Source organism: Rhinopithecus bieti, unplaced genomic scaffold, assembly GCF_001698545.2.
Source record: "Rhinopithecus bieti isolate Rb0 unplaced genomic scaffold, ASM169854v2 scaffold_3040, whole genome shotgun sequence".
Lineage (NCBI taxonomy): Eukaryota > Metazoa > Chordata > Mammalia > Primates > Cercopithecidae > Rhinopithecus > Rhinopithecus bieti.
The window spans coordinates 1,887,618-1,903,685 of NW_016804657.1; the positions used below are offsets into that span (position 1 = coordinate 1,887,618).

The following is a 16,068-nucleotide window of genomic DNA, read 5'->3' on the forward strand; positions in this document are numbered from 1 at the left end:
AGAAGCTGCCTGACGACCTCCATTTATTTGATAAAAGACTGGGCTCCGTCCTTGAGAGAGCAAGTTGAGGGCTGTGTAGGAGTTGGAGGAGAGAAGTGAAATTTTGGAAGAGTCAACAGAAGGTGGGAAATTTTTATTTCATTTACAGCAGTACAGACTTCGTGCAGCAGAAAGTATGAATGTCCTTTCTTCTGTGCCTTACACTGTAAAGGGAGCATTTCTCTTATGTGCAAACTAACCATAGTGGACATGTTTGTCTACTCCAGACCAGTTCCTAGATTCAAAACTTGTCTCTTTTTTTCTTTTTTTGAGATGGAGTCTCACCCTGTCACCCAGGCTGGAGTGCGGTGGTGCTGTCTTGGCTCACTGCAACCTCCGTCTCCAGGATTCAAGTGATTCTCCTGCTTCAACCTCCGGAGTAGCTGGGACTACAGGCACGAACCACCATGGCTGGCTAGTTTTTGCATTTTTAATAGAGATGGGGTTTCACCATGTTGGCCGGGCTGGTCTCAAACTCCTGAACTCGGGTGATCCTCCCAGCTTGGCCTCCCAAAGTGATGGGATTACAGGCGTGAGTGAGCCATGGTGCCCCGCCATATATTTGTTTTATAACCATGAGAAACTGAAATCAAAAGTCTGTTTGTAGATTCTCCTAGTGGTTTATAAAATCTGGAATATTTCTGAAGAAATTATTTCTGCCACACACACACACAGACACATACACAGAGAGACAGAGAGACACACACACAGCGCAGGTGACAACTCTTTGGTAACTCAACTATGAAGTATAGTTTTTAGAGTATTTTCACTGATGAAAGATCAAACTACAGTGATTCTATGTGAACTCTGGTGTGTGTGCGTGTGTGTGTTGTATAAATATCTATATATTTAACCTTAAAATCAGAGAAGAACCTGCTTTTGAAAGAGCAACTGACAAATTTTATTTCCAAGGAGATTCACTGCCAGAAGGGAAAAACCATACCATGTGGTCTCACCAAATACCATCTCCCTTCTAGTCTATTCGCCACTCAGCAACCAGAGTGATCTCTTAGAAACGTAATTGGGTCATATCACTCTTCTGCTTAAAACTCCCAATGGAGAGTGTTCACCAAAATGTCAACACAATCCTTTCTAGGGGTCTTAATGCTTTGGGAAAATAAACAGTCGATTTTCCTCATTAAAATATTAGGCTCTCTGTCTTAAGGAGGGGGAGGAAGAGGAGGAGGAGGAAGAGGAGGAAAAGGACAGGGGAGGGAGGGGGGAGAGGAGGGAGAGGGAGGAGAAAGAGAGGGAGGAAGAGGAGGGAAGAAGCCCTATTGCAGATTGGACAGCTTCAAACAAAAATAACATTACCCCTCCTCCTACATTTCATTCATTTTGTCATCCCAGGGTGGGCCATTCTTGAAGCTGGTAAAAGTTTATTTTAAAGCACTGGGCCTTCTCAGAGAGAGAGAGTAGATGGTGATGGGCAAAGATGGGGCTGTCTTCTTAGGAGGCATTTCATACTCCCAGTCCCTACTAGAGTCTGTGTTGAAGGTTTCTAAATTTTATTTCTAATCCTGAAGTCTCACTAGGCATCTATGGGAAGTCATAGTTTCCAATCAAATGTAGAGCCTTCAGAATGAAGCATTTGAACATGTTTAAAGTCGAATTTGCCATTTGTCCTAAAATAGCAGGCTCCCTTTTCAAACTAACTCATCTCTGTCAGTGCGATATTATTCTCTAAATTTACGCAGGCATAAAATCTAAAATGGAGTCATTCATCTTTGATTTATCCCTTTTTTAAAAAGTTGAGATCAAATCCACGTAACATAAAATTCAGCACTTTACCAATTTTAAGGTGTACAACTCAGTAATTTTTAGTATATTCACAATGTTGTACAACCATCACCACTATCCAGTTCCAGAGTATTTCCCATACTTCCCAATTTCCTCCTCCCCTCATCCCGGCACTACCAATTTATAATCTGTCTCTATGGATTTGACTATTTTGGACATTTCTATAGATGAAATAATAGAATATGTAGTCTTTTGTGTCTAACTCATTTCTTTCAGCAGAATGTTTTGAAGATTCATCCATGTTGTAACGTGCATTGTATCAGTATATCAGTCATTTTTGTAGTTGAATAACATTCCATTTTATACCACATTTTGTTTATCCCCTCATCAGCTGATGAACATTTGATTTGTTCCATTTTCAGGCTATTATGAAGAACACTGCTATGAACATTGGTGTACAAGTTTTTGTGTGAACATATGTTTTTGAATTACACATTCAAAACATACATGAACATCCATTTTTGAAATTACCCAATTTCTTGGGTATATACCAAGAAGCAGAATTGCTGGATCATACAGTAACTTTATGTTCAACTTTTTGAGGAGCTACCAAATTGTTTTCCATAGCAGCTGCAGCATTTTGTTCCCACCAGCAATATATGAGGATTCCCATTTCTCCCTATCCTTGCCAACACTTACTTTTCCTTTTTTTTTTTATTATAGCCATCTTGGTGGATGTGAAGTGGTATCTCATTGTAGTCTTAATTTACATCTGTGTAATGACTAATGATGTTAAGCATCTTTTCACATGCTTATTGATCATTTGTATATTTTCTTTGGAGAAGTATCTGTTCAAGTCCTTTGCTCATTTTTAAATTGGATTATTTGTCTTTTTATTATTGAATTTTAAGGGTTCTTTATATATTCTGGCTACTAGACTATTATCAGATATATGATTTACAAATATTTTCCCCCATTCTATGGTTTGTACTTTTATTTTCTTGGTAGTGCCCTTTGGTGCACTAAAGTTTTCAATTCTGATGAAGTCCAACTTCTCTATTTTTCTTTTGTTGCTTGTGCTTTTTGTGTCATATTTAAGAAACAATTACCTAATCTAAGGTCACAGTGATTTACACCTATGTTTCCTTTGAAAAGCTTTATTATTTTAGCTCTTACATTTAGTTATTTGATCCACTTTGACTTAATTTTTGTATGCAGTATAAGCTAGGAGTCCACCTTCATTCTTTGATATGTGGATATTCAGTTGTCCCAGCACCACTTGTTGAAAAGACTGTCGTTTCTCCCCTGAAACAGTCTTGGAAACCTTGTTGAAAATCAATTGTCCACAGGTGGATGGATTTATTTTTGAACTTTCAGTTTAATCCAACTAGCCTATATGTCTAGCCTTATGCGAGTACCCTACCCTCTAGAATACTGTAGCTTTGCAGTTAAGTTTTAAAATCCAGAATTGTGAGTCCTTCAAATTTTCTTTTCAATACTATTTTGGTTATTCAAGGTCTCTTGCATTTGTATATGGATTTTAGGATCAGCTTGTCCATTTCTGCAAAAAAAAAAAAAAAAAAAAAAAAGGAGGCAGTTTGCATTTTTGTAGGTTTTACATTAAAACTGCAGAGCAATTTGGAAAGTACTGCCATCATTTTTTTCTCTCTTCTTGTTTCAATTTGTTTGGTGTTTCGTTTTACCATTTTAACTATTTTAAGTATTTTAACTCAGTGGCATTAAGTACATTTACATTGTTGTGCAACCATTACCACCATCCATCTCTAAAACTGTTTTCCTCTTCCCAAACTGATACTCCGTATCCATTAAACAGTAATTCCCCATTCCTTCCTCTCCCAGCCTTTGGGAAGCACCATTCTTCTACTTTCTGTCTCTATGAATTGGACTACTCCAGGTACTTCATATAAGTGAAATCACATAATACTTGTCCTTTTGTGACTGGCTTATTTCACTTAGCATAATATCCTTAAGGTTCATTCATACTGTAGCATGTGTCAGAATTTTCACCCTTTTCAAGGCTAAATATTATTCCATTGCATGTATATACCACATTTTGTTTATCAGTTCATCCATTGATAGACATTTGGTTGCTTCCACCTTTGGGCTATTGTGAATAAGGCTGGTATGAATATGGGTGCACAAATATCTGTTTAAGTGCCTACTTTTAATGATCTTAGATATAAACCCAGAAATAGAATTGCCGGATCATGTAGTAATTCTATTTGTATTTTTTTTTTTGAAGAATTGTCATCTTGGTTTTCACAGTGGCTGCACCATTTTACATTCCTACTAGCAGTTCCCAAGGAATTTAATTTCTGCATATCGTCAACAACATTGTTGTTTTCTGTTTTGTTTTTAGTAATAGCCATCCTAAAGAGTGTAAAGTGGAATAATGTCCAAGTATTGTGTTCTTTTTTGATGCTATTGTACATAAAGTTATTTTCTTTCATTGTTGGATTGTTCATTGCTAATATATAGAAATACAACTAATTTTTGTATATTGGTCTTGTATCCTTCAACTTTGAATAGAAGTGTGAGAATAGTCATTTCTTCTTCTTTTTTTTTTTTTTCATTGATATGGGGAAATTTTCTTTTTTTTTTTTTTTTTTTTTTTTTTTTTTTTTTTTTTTTGAGATGGGAGTCTCACTCTGTTGCCAGGGCTGGAAGTGCAGTGGCCGGATCTCACTCACTGCAAGCTCCGCCTCCCCGGGGTTGCTGCTCATTCTCCTGCCTCAGCCTCCTGAGTAAGCTGGAACTACAGGCGCCCGCCACCTCGCCCGGCCAGTTTTTGTATTTTTTTTAGTAGAGATGGGGTTCACCGTGTTCGCCAGGATGGTCTCGATCTCCTGACCTCGTGATCCGCCCGTCTCGGCCTCCCAAAGTGCTGGGATTACAGGCTTGAGCCACCGCGCCCGCCTTAGGGGAAATTTCAACCTTTTAGACAAATATAAGATATAATCGTTAAGCAGTGAGGTCAAAGATGACCTTTATGAGATTGAAGAATTTCCTTTCTTTTTCTGGTCTGGTGTGTTTTTAAATCATGAAAGGGTACTGGATTTTGTCAAATGCTTTTTCTGTGTCTGTTGAGATGATGGCTTTTTTCTCTTTATCCTATTAATATTATATTGATTAATTTTTATGTATCAAATCAATCTTTCATTTCTGGAATAAACTCCACTTGGTAGTGATGTACAAGGAGAATTCAAATGTTTGTGAAAAATGAAATTGAAAATATAAAATATAAACTAATTTCTCAACATTAAGCTCCACCAATTCAAGACACTTTTGTAAGTGATGATACTAGCCACTTAGTTCATCCCTAGAGAACTGAGGGTCCTGGAAATCTGATGTCAATGCCATTTTTTTTTTTACATTATTAACTGAAGAAAATTCGTGCCTTTAACAGATTTTTTTAAACATTAAGATATAGAAAGAAGCCAGAAAGAGCCAAATCAGGACTGTAAGATGGATGCCTAATGATTTCCCATCAAAACTTTCACAAAATTGCCCTTATTTGATGAGAGGAATGAGCAGGAGCATTGTTATGGTGGAGAAAGACTCTCTGGTGAAGCTTTCCTGGGTGTTTTTCCGCTAAAGCTTTGGTTAACTCTCTTAAAATACTCTCATAATAAGCAGATGTTGTCATTCTTTGGCCCTCCAGAAAGTAAAAAGGTAAATGCTTTGAGCACCCCAAAAAACTGTTGCTGTGACCTTTGCTCTTGACCAGTTCACTTTTGCTTTGACTGGACCACTTTTTTTGTTTGTTAGTTTGTTTGTCTTTTGAGACAGAGCCTCACTCTGTTGCCCAGGCTGGAGTGCGATGGCGCAATTTCAGCTCACTGCAACCTCCACCTCCAGGGTTCAAGAGATTCTTCTGCCTCAGCCTTCTGAGCAGTTGGGACTACAGGCATGTGCCACCACACCTGGCTAATTTTTGTGGTTTTAGTAGAGATGGGGTTTCACCATGTTGCCCAGATTGGTCTCGAACTCCTGGCCTCGAGTGACCCCCCCACCTTGGCCCCCCAAAGTGCTGGGATTACAAGGGTGAGCCACTGCACCTGGCATGGACCACTTTTTACCTCTTGGTAACCATTGTTTTGATTGTGCCTTGACTTTAGGATCATACTGGTAAAACTATATGTCATCTCCTGTTATAATCCTTTGAAGAAATGCTTCAGGATCTTGATTCTGCTTCTTTAAAATTTCCTTTGAAAGCTCTGCTCTTTTGTGCAGCTTATCTGGGCACAATGGCTTTGGCATCCATCAAGTGGAAAGTTTGCACAACTTTAATTTTTCAGTCAGAACTGGGTAAGCTGAACCAATTGAGATGTCTATGGCATTGACTATTGTTTCTGCTGCTAATCATTGATCCTCTTCAATTAGGGCACAAACAAGATTAATTTTTTCCTCATAAGTGGATGTGGGTGATCTGCCACTGTAGGTTTCATATTCAATATCATCTCATCCTTTCTTAAAACAAGTTATCCATTGCTGATTTCTTTGGGGAGTTTTCCCCATAAACTTTTTGTAAAGCACCAATGATTTCACCATTCTCCAACTCAAGCTGCACTACAAATGTGATGTTTGTTCTTGCTTCAGTTTTAACAAAATTCATGTTGCTCAGTTTGAAAAGGGGCTCTTTTCAAACTGATGCCTTATCCTTCTTAGTGCTTCAATCTAGATCCTGTTCAGACATAAGTTAGTACAAGTTTATTTTAGTGCAAAAAATTGAAATCATACATTCTTTTCTCATATGTGTTTTCCATGAACTTTTGAAGACCCCTCAAATAATCATTTGCATATGCTACTGAAGTCAATTTGTTCATATTTTATTGAAGATTTGTACATCGATATTTATAATGGATATTAGTCTGTCATTTTCTTTTCCCTGTTGTCTTTGTCTGGTTTTAGTATTAGGGTAATATTTGTCTCATAGAAGGTGTTAGGAAGTATCCCCTGCCCTTTTTTTTTTTTTTAAAAAGTTTGTGAAAGCTTAAGGATAATTATTTGAAAATTTGGCAGAATTTATAAGTGAAGTCATCTAGTCATGGTTTTTTTTTTTTTTCTTGTCTTTTCCTTTTTTCCCCCCTTTTAAGACACAGTTGGACTGGGCACAGTGGCTCATGCCTGTAATCCCAGCACTTTGGGAGGCTGAGGAGGGTGGATCAGCTGAGGTCAGGAATTCAAGACCAGCCTGACCAATATGGTGAAATCCTGTCTCTACTAAAAAATTCAAAAATTAACCCGGTGTGGTGGCATGCACCTGTAGTCCCAGCTACTAGGGAGGCTGAGACAGAAGAATCACTTGAACCCGGGAGGCAGAGGTTGCAGTGACCTGATATCATACCACTGCACTCCATCCTGGGCAACAGAGTGAGACTCTGTCTCAAAAAAAAAAAAAAAAAAAAAGAGAGACAGGGTGTCTCGCTCTCTGTTACCCAGGCTGGAATGCGTTGGATAAATCATAGCTCACTGAAGTCTCAAACTCCTGGACTCAAGAGATCCTTCCACCGCAGCCCCCATGTATCTAGAGCTACAGGTGCACACCACCATGCTTAGCTAAGTTTTTTTTATGTTTTTATTTTTTTGTAGAGACAGGGTCTTGCTATGTTGCACACACTGGTCTTAAACTCCTAGCCTCAAGTAATCTTCCTGTCCCAGCCTACCAAAGTGCTGGAATTGCAGGCATGAGCCACCACAGCCAGCCTTGTTTTGGGTTTTTCTTTGTTGGAAGTTTTTTGATTTCGGATTCAATTTGTTTACTTTTTATACATCTACCCAGATTTTCTACTCTTTCTTGAGTGAGTTTTAGTAGTATGTGTGTTTTTAGAAATTTGTCCATTTTCTCTAGATTATAACATTTGTTGTTACGCAATTGCCCATAGTGTTGTCTTATAATTCTTTTTATTTTTTTAAGGTTGGTAGTAAGGTGCCTTCTCTCATTCCTGATTTTTTAAATTTCAGTTTTCTCCCTATTTTTCTGGTCAGCATAGATAAAGGATTGCCTACTTTGTTGACCTTTTAAAAGAACCAACTTTTGGTTTCAATGATTTTCTCTAATATTTTCTAATCTCTTTTCATTTACTTTCACTCTAATCTTTATTATTTTCTTCCCTTTTCTTGCTTTGGGTTCAGTTTGCCCTTCTTTTCTAGTTTCTAAAATGGAAGATTATGCTGTTAATTTGAGATCTTTCTTCTTTTTTAATGAAGGTGTTTACAACTAACTGTAAATTTCCCTCTACGCATTCTTCCAACATTCCCTGTATCCCATACATTTTTCTATGTTATGTTTTCATTTGTATTCACTCAAGTATTTTCTAATGTCTCTTGTAATTTTCTTCTTTGACCCATTGGTTGTTTAAGAGTGTATTGTTTAATTTCCATATATTTAGGAACTTTCCTGATTTACATCTGTTATTGACTTCCAATATTTTTAAAGATGAGGGTCTCATTATGTTGCCCAGCAGGCCTTGAACTCCTAGGCTCAATCAATCTTCACACCTCAGCTTCCTGAGTAGCTGGGATTACAGGCACATGCCACTGCACCCAGCCAAATTTCATCTTAATGTGGTCAGAGAACATATTTTATATAATTTCAACATTTTAAAATTTGTTCAGACTTGCTTTGTGGCCTGTCTTATAGTTTAACCTGGAGAATGTCCCATGTGCATTTGAGGAGAATGCTATTTTGCTCTTGTTATGTGGAGTGCTTTTTAGATGTCTGTTAGGTCTTGTGGGTTTATAGTGTTGTCAATAGACCACTGTGCCTGGCCTATTCTTTATTTCTACTTGTGGATTTGAGTTACTCTAGTTACTCTTACTTTAGCATAAAGAGCTCTCTTTCGCATTTCTTGTAGAGCAAGTTTACTAGCAATAAACTCAGTTTTTATTTATCTGAGAAGACTTCCTTGATGATCTTCCATTTGTTCTATACATTATTGAAAGTGTGGTCTTCAAAGATTACTGTAGAAATGTCTATTTCTCCCTTCAATTCTGCCAGTTTTTTGTTTCATGTATTTGGGTATCTATTATTAGATGTATACACGTGTATCATTATTATGTCTTCACAGTCAATTGACTCTTTTATCATTATTAAATGTCCTTCTTTGTCTCTCATGACAATTTTTGTCTTAAAGTTGATACATTTGTCTGGTTTTAGGATAGCCACTTCAACTCTCTTTTTGCTACTGTTTGCAGGAAATACTTACCTTTTCCCATTCTTTTACTTTCAACCTGTTTGTACCTTTAAATCTAAAGGAAGACTTTTACAAACAGCATACATTTGGATCATGTTTTTAAATTCATTCTTCTAACCTCTGTCTTTGAGAGTTAATTCATTAACATTTAATGTAATTACTGAAAAGAAAGGGCTTACTTGTGCCATTTTGCTGTGTATTATGTATATGTCTTACATCTTTTTTGCACCTCAGTGCCTCCATTACTCCTTTCTTCTGTGTTAAATAGACACTTTTCTAGGGCGTCACTTTAATTCCTTTATCATTTCTTTTACTACACACTTTTGAGTTATTTTCTTGGCAATTTCCCTGGGAATTATAATTAACATCTTAATTTATAACAATGTAATTCGGATTAATACCAACTTACTTTTAATATTATACACAATTTTGCTCCTATATAGTTCAGTTTCTTGCTTTATGCTATTACTGTCACAAATTACTTCTTTTTTTTTTTTTTTTTTTTTTGAGACGGAGTCTCGCTCAGTCGCCCAGGCTGGAGTGCAGTGGCGTGATCTCGGCTCACTCCAAGCTCCGCCTCCTGGGTTCACGCCATTCTTCTGCCTCAGCCTCCCAAGTAGCTGGGACTACAGGCGCCCACTGCCACGCCCGGCTAATTTTTTGCATTTTCAGTAGAGACGGGGTTTCACCGTGTTAGCCAGGATGGTCTCGATCTCCTAACCTCGTGATCCACCCTCCTCGGCCTCCCAAAGTGCTGGGATTACAGGCTTGACAAATTACTTCTTAATACATTGTTTTTCCATCAACATAAATTTATAATTATTGCTTTATGTAGCTGTCTTTTAAATCAGATTTTAAAAAAGGGAGTTACAAACAAAAATACATTAATAACATCTTTTATATTTATCTATGTAGTTATCATTACCAGTGGCAGTGGTTTTTTGGTTTTGTTTTGTTTTCTGGTTTTTGTTTTTTGTTTTGTTTTTGTTTTGTTTTGTTTTGTTGAGATGGAGTCTCACTCTGTCGCCCAGGCTGAAGTGCAGTCATGTGATCTTGGCTCACTGCCGTCTCCACCTCCTGGGTTCAAGTGATTCTCCTGCCTCAGCCTACCAAGTAGCTGGGATTACAGGCGCGCGCCACCACACCTGGTTAATTTTTGTATTTTTAGTAGAGACAGCGTTTCACCATGTTGGCCAGGCTAGTCTCGAACTCCTGACCTCAAGTGATCCACCCACCTCGGCCTCCCAAAGTGCTGGGATTACAAGTGTGAGCCACTGTGCCCAGCCTATTCTTTATTTCTACTTGTGGATTTGAGTTACTCTAGTTACTCTTACTTTAGCGTAAGGAACTCTCTTTAGCATTTCTTGTAGAGCAAGTTTGCTAGCAATAAACTCAGTTTTTATTTATCTGAGAATGTCTCAATTTCTTCATTTCTGAAGGATATTTTTGCCAAATATAAAATTTTAGTATGTTTTGCCACTGCCTTCTGGCCTCTATGGTTTCTGATGAGAATTCAGCTATTAATTTTATTAAAAATCCCTGTACATGATGTATTGTTCCTCGTTGCTTTCCATGTTGAGCTTTTGAGAGTTTCATTATGATGTGCCTGGTTGTGGATCTGTTTGAATTTGTCCTACTTGGAGTTTGTTGTGCTCCTCAGAGTCATAGATTAATATTTTTTATCAAATTAGGGGAATTTTCGGACATTATTTTTTTAAAATATTCTTTCTGCTCCTTTCTCTGTCTCTCTCTCCTTTCTTCTGGAACTCTCATTATGCATATCTCACTTCGCTTAATGATGTCCCATGGATTTCTTAGGCCTTGTTCATTTTCCTCTTTTCTTTCCGTTCCTCAAATAGGATAATCTCAATGATTTATCTTCAAGTAGCTGATTCTTTCTTCTGCATCCTCAGTTCTGTTATTGAGCCCCCTCTAGTGAATTTTTAATTTAAATATTATACTTTTCAACTTTAGAATTTTTATGTGACTTCTTTTCTTAATTTCTACCTCGTTATTGATATCCCCTATTTGGTGAGGCATCATTTTCAAGCTTTTATTTAGTTCTTTAGATATGGCTTCCTTTAAGTCTTTGGACACATTTTAAATAGCTGATTTAAAATATTTGTTTGGTCAGTCAATGTCTGAGCTTCCTCAAAAACACTTTCTATTGATTATTTTCTAGTGAATAGGCCACAATTTCTTGTTTCTGTGCAATATGGTTAGGCTTTGTGTCCCCACCCAAATCTCATCTTGAATTGTAATCCCCAGGTGTTTAGGAAGGGATGTGACTGGATTATTGGGGCAGTTTCCTCTATGCTGTTCTAGTGATAGTGAGTGAATTATCATGAGATCTGATGGTTTTATAAATGGTAGTTTTTTCTGTGCTGACACACAGGCTCTCTCTCTTTCTCACTCTCTCTCTCTCTTTCTCTCTCTCTCTTACCTGCTGCCATGTAAGATGAGCCTGCTTCCCCTTGTGCCATGATTATAAGTTTCCTGAGGCCTCCCCAGCCATGTGGAACTGTGGGTCAATTAAACCTCTTTCCTTTATAAATTACCCAGTCTTGGGTAGTGTATTTATAGCACTGTGAAAATGGACTAATACACTGTGCATGTCTCCTAATTTTTAATGGACAACTTGACATTTTGAATAATTTGGCAAGTCTAGAAATTGAGGTCTAATCCATCCATAGGGTTTGTTGTTGCTGCTTGCTGTAGCAAGTTTGTTTAGTGACTTTTTTGAACTAATTATATAAAGTCTGTATTCTTTGTCATATGCAGCCACTGAAGTCTCTGTTCTGTTAATTTAGTGGTCAGTTAATGATTGGACAAACATTTCCTTAAACACCTGGAGCAAAAAAATCTCCCAGTCTTTACAGAGGGATTCTGCATCTTTATTGTGGCATGCCTTCAGCACTCAGCCAAGCAGTTTACAACTTGGCCTTGGCCTTCACTTACTGTTTGCTCAGGTAAACTAGAGGGGAGAAATTGGGACTTTCTCTGGTCTTTCTTGAGCATGTGAACAGTTGTCAGCATGTACATGGCTTTCTAAATTCCCAGAAATGTAAGAGCTTTTCAAAGTCCTTATTTGCCAAAGCATCTCATTTCGGCTTTTCTCCCAAGATATTTGGTTAATCTATTGTTTGCCCCAACTATTATCCATTGTCTCAGTAGCGAAGGCTAAAACATTTACCTGTGTTTTCAACAAATGACTCCAGATAGTGACTTAGGGCTGGGCAAGCTCTGAAACAAGATAAAACGTGACTTTTGAGCCCATCTCTTAGGGAGTCACCAATCAACCAAGGACAAATATTTCCAAATGATGACATTCATTCTCCTTCTTCTGGTACTGGTGCTAGAATGCAAGCTGTTATCTTCAAGTGCTATCTGCCACTGAGCTGGGGAGCTAGAGATAGAACGAGGGCAAGTTATAGTGTCACAAATCTGTCTCTCCTATGAAGGACTCAGCTATTTTTCCTGAATACATGTTCCCTGAGTTGCCACAAGTATTTGGTTAATTTCCAGGGTTCTGAAAAAGTATATTCTGATCATTTTGGGAAATTTGTAGTTGCTTTTATGGTGGAGTTCATTTTTGGAGTACCTTACTCTACCATCTTCACAGAGACCACAACTCACCATTTTTTTATCCACTCTATCCAGAAAATCACCAAAGCCAGCCAGTTATTCCTTTAAAAGTCACCTTTGACCGGGCGCGGTGGCTCACGCCTATAATCCCAGCACTTTGGGAGGCCGAGGCAGGTGGATCACGAGGTCAGGAGATCGAGACCATCTTGGCTAACACGGTGAAACCCCGTCTCTACTAAAAATACAAAAAATTAGCTGGGCATGGTGGTGGGAGCCTGTAGTCCCAGCTACTCGGGAGGCTGAGGCAGAAGAATGGCATGAACCCAGGAGGCGGAGCTTGCAGTGAGCCGAGATCGGGCCACTGCACTTCAGCCTGGGCCACAGAGCGAGACTCTGTCTCAAAAAAAAAAAAAGTCATCTTTATCTGTTTACCACCACCAGGCAGGCCTTGAGAGGCAATTTATTATTCTATTTAAAACCACCAGTTCTGGAATCATATGTTGGTGTTTGAATACCACCTCTACCACTTCCTATATGTATGACCTGGAGCAAGTCAATTAAAACTTTTTATGCCTCAGTTTTACCATCTGTAAAATGAGATAATAAAAGTATTGCTATGAAGATTAAATGAATTAACACTTGTCAAGTGATTAGTACTAGGCCCGCATATAGTGATCACTCAAAAATTGTTAGGCACTAAATGCATCCAGCAAACATTTATTAAAGTTAAATTTAGTTAGATTATATACTCATCTCTAGGACTATTACAATGAGCAAGACTGACAACAGGTAAGATCCCTACTTTTGTGGAGCTTACATGAAATATCCTGAACACTTCATGTTCAGATTGCTATTTCTCAGATGACTTCTGCTGGGAACCAATTTCTCATGAATTTCTCATGTTTCTTGCCATCTTGTAAGCAGAGACACAGAGGGTCTTATTTTTGGACTGTCTTCCTCTAGAGCAGTGAACAGGTTTGTTTATTGTGTAGTACAATAAAAATGTCTTTCTCCAAGGTAGAGTCCAGGCAGGTATGCATGTACACCATACCTGCCTGGTTCCATTATAGAAGATTTGCGTTTCTAGGCTTAGGATTCCTCAGCTCTGGCAAAAACTCCTGACATATACAGCATTCATTCTGCATCACCTCTGTGGAATTCGAGGAGCACAGGGAATGGATATGAAACTGACATTCATGCTGCCACTATGCTATGAGTAATAGAGTCCTTTGTCTCTGACTCAGGAGTCTCATGTCTTCCACCATCATCCATGCAACAGGATAACTTTTTAGCTTACATGCAGAGTAAAATCTCAGGTGTTTCAGTTTTTGACAACTTCTATCCAATATGCTGTTACAAAGGCATCTTGCTTAAACCTAAATTCTACTGATTACATCTAAATTTCTTAATCTGGCTTTCAGGCTCCTTCCTACCTACTCAGCTGAATATCTATTTCTTCTTGAAGAAGACTTTCTGCTTCATAGACCAATATTTTCACACATATACTGTGATATTCCTTTCTACCTCTGACATTAGGCTCAAATTCCACTCCACCCCCTTTTGCTGCAATTCTTTTCCTTTCCCCTTTTTTCCTATTTAGTCAACTCAAATCCATCTCTTAACACTTATATCAAGTCCAAAACTGTCAAGAAACTTCCTCATTGATCACTCTGTCTGCAAACATCTGTAGAACTTAAGAACCTATACAAAGAGTTTGATTATATATTGTGTTATTTTCTAGTGGTTCCATATGGGTATGCATTGCTTCCCCATTCTGATTGTAAGCAAGAAGGAGTGCAGGCACAAAGCAGAAATGGAATGTGACTGATTGGAATGGTTACGTGCATAAGCACTAAAGCCAGAATTCCCAGATTTAGATCCCCACCACTTATTAGCTATGTGGCCTTGGGCTTATTATATAACTTCCCTATGCCTCAGTTTCTCCATCTTTAAAATGGAAATAATTATAATGATAATACCTATCTCATAGACTTCTTTTGAAAATTGAATTAACACACATAAAAACATAGATCAAGATAGAAACATCCCAGAGTTTAGAACTGTAAGAACCTGTGGAGGTATATAGTATTACAGAGGAATCTGAAAACCTTTCTTAAAACCTCTCGAAACTACCAGATAAAAAAATTAAAAACATCTTTTTTTTGACAAGAAAATATAGGAAATATTCAAAGGTCAAAGGTGGCACGGCACAAATCTAAAGAGGAGGGTGAATGCTAAAGCTGGTAGCTGTTTTAGAACATTTGCTGGTCCACAGTAATCCAGAGCATTTGTTTCAGCGGCCACTTGGCTACAGGACAGTAAGTCTCAGGTCTACACAAATTCAAAAGTAAGATTAGAAACCCAAACATCCAGGATTGCCAAGGATCATGTGCTCAGTGAATAATTAAAAGAGACATACATATACCCCTCAAAGGAATATGGTGAAAAAATAATGGCACGTGGTACAAGGTCGAAAATTCTTCTCTTGAGAATTTTTAACCACATGTGAGACTTCAAATAAGGTTACAGCCTGAATTCACATTTCTTTCACGTTTCCTCAAAGTGATCCAGGTTAGTAGACCCCAAGCCCCTGGCAAAAGCAAATACAAATTCTCTCCACTCAGGAATCTAAGAATCTAAAAAAGTTCCAAAGAATGTTAGCTCACAATTTACAAAAATCACAAAATACACAAGGAAACAAAATTCCCTGAGTAAGAGACAGCAGAAACACCATGTAAGGAAAAAATGAACTACTGAGACCTTTTTTTTTTTTTTTTTTTTTTTTGACACGGAGTCTCGCTCTGTCACCCAGGCTGGAGTGCAATGGCGGGATCTTGGCTCACTGCAAGCTCCACCTCCCGGGTTCATGCCATTCTCCTGCCTCGGCCTCCTGAGTAGCTGGGACTACACCACGCCCGGCTAATTTTTTGTATATTTTTTAGTAGAGACGGCGTTTCACCGTGTTAGTCAGGATGGTCTCAATCTCTTGACCTCGTGATCTGCCCGCCTTGGCCTCCCAAAGTGCTGGGATTACCGGCGTGAGCCACCACACCCGGCCCCGAGAGTTTAAATGTAGTTATTAATGCTACAGAAATCTTTTTAAGTATGTGTAACACATTTAAAAGTAAGATAATTAATTGAAAATAGGAGAAAAGAAAAAGAGGCTATCAAAAATGATCAGACAGGCAGGGCACAGTGACTCACACCGGTAATTCCAACACTTTGGGAGGCCGAGGCAGGAGGATCAGTTGAGGCCAGGAATTTGAGACCAGCCTGGCCAACATGACAAGACCCTGTCTCTACTAAAAATACAAAAACTAGCTGAGCATGGTGGTGCATTCCTGTAGTCTCAGCTATTCAGGAGACTGAGGTACAAGAATTGCTTGAACCCAGGAGGCTGAGGTTGCAGTGAGCCAAGATTGTGCCACTGCACTCCAGCCTGGGTGACAGAGTGAGACTTTGTTAAAAAAAAAAAAAAAAAAAAAAA

The 16,068-nt window shown here is 38.3% G+C and overlaps 1 protein-coding gene across 4 annotated transcripts in view; it reads right to left on the reverse strand.

The window, feature by feature from the left end:
• Positions 1–16,068, reverse strand: part of ADORA3 (adenosine A3 receptor) — an 86,360-nt gene that overhangs the window by 59,541 nt on the left and 10,751 nt on the right. The window lies entirely within an intron of this gene.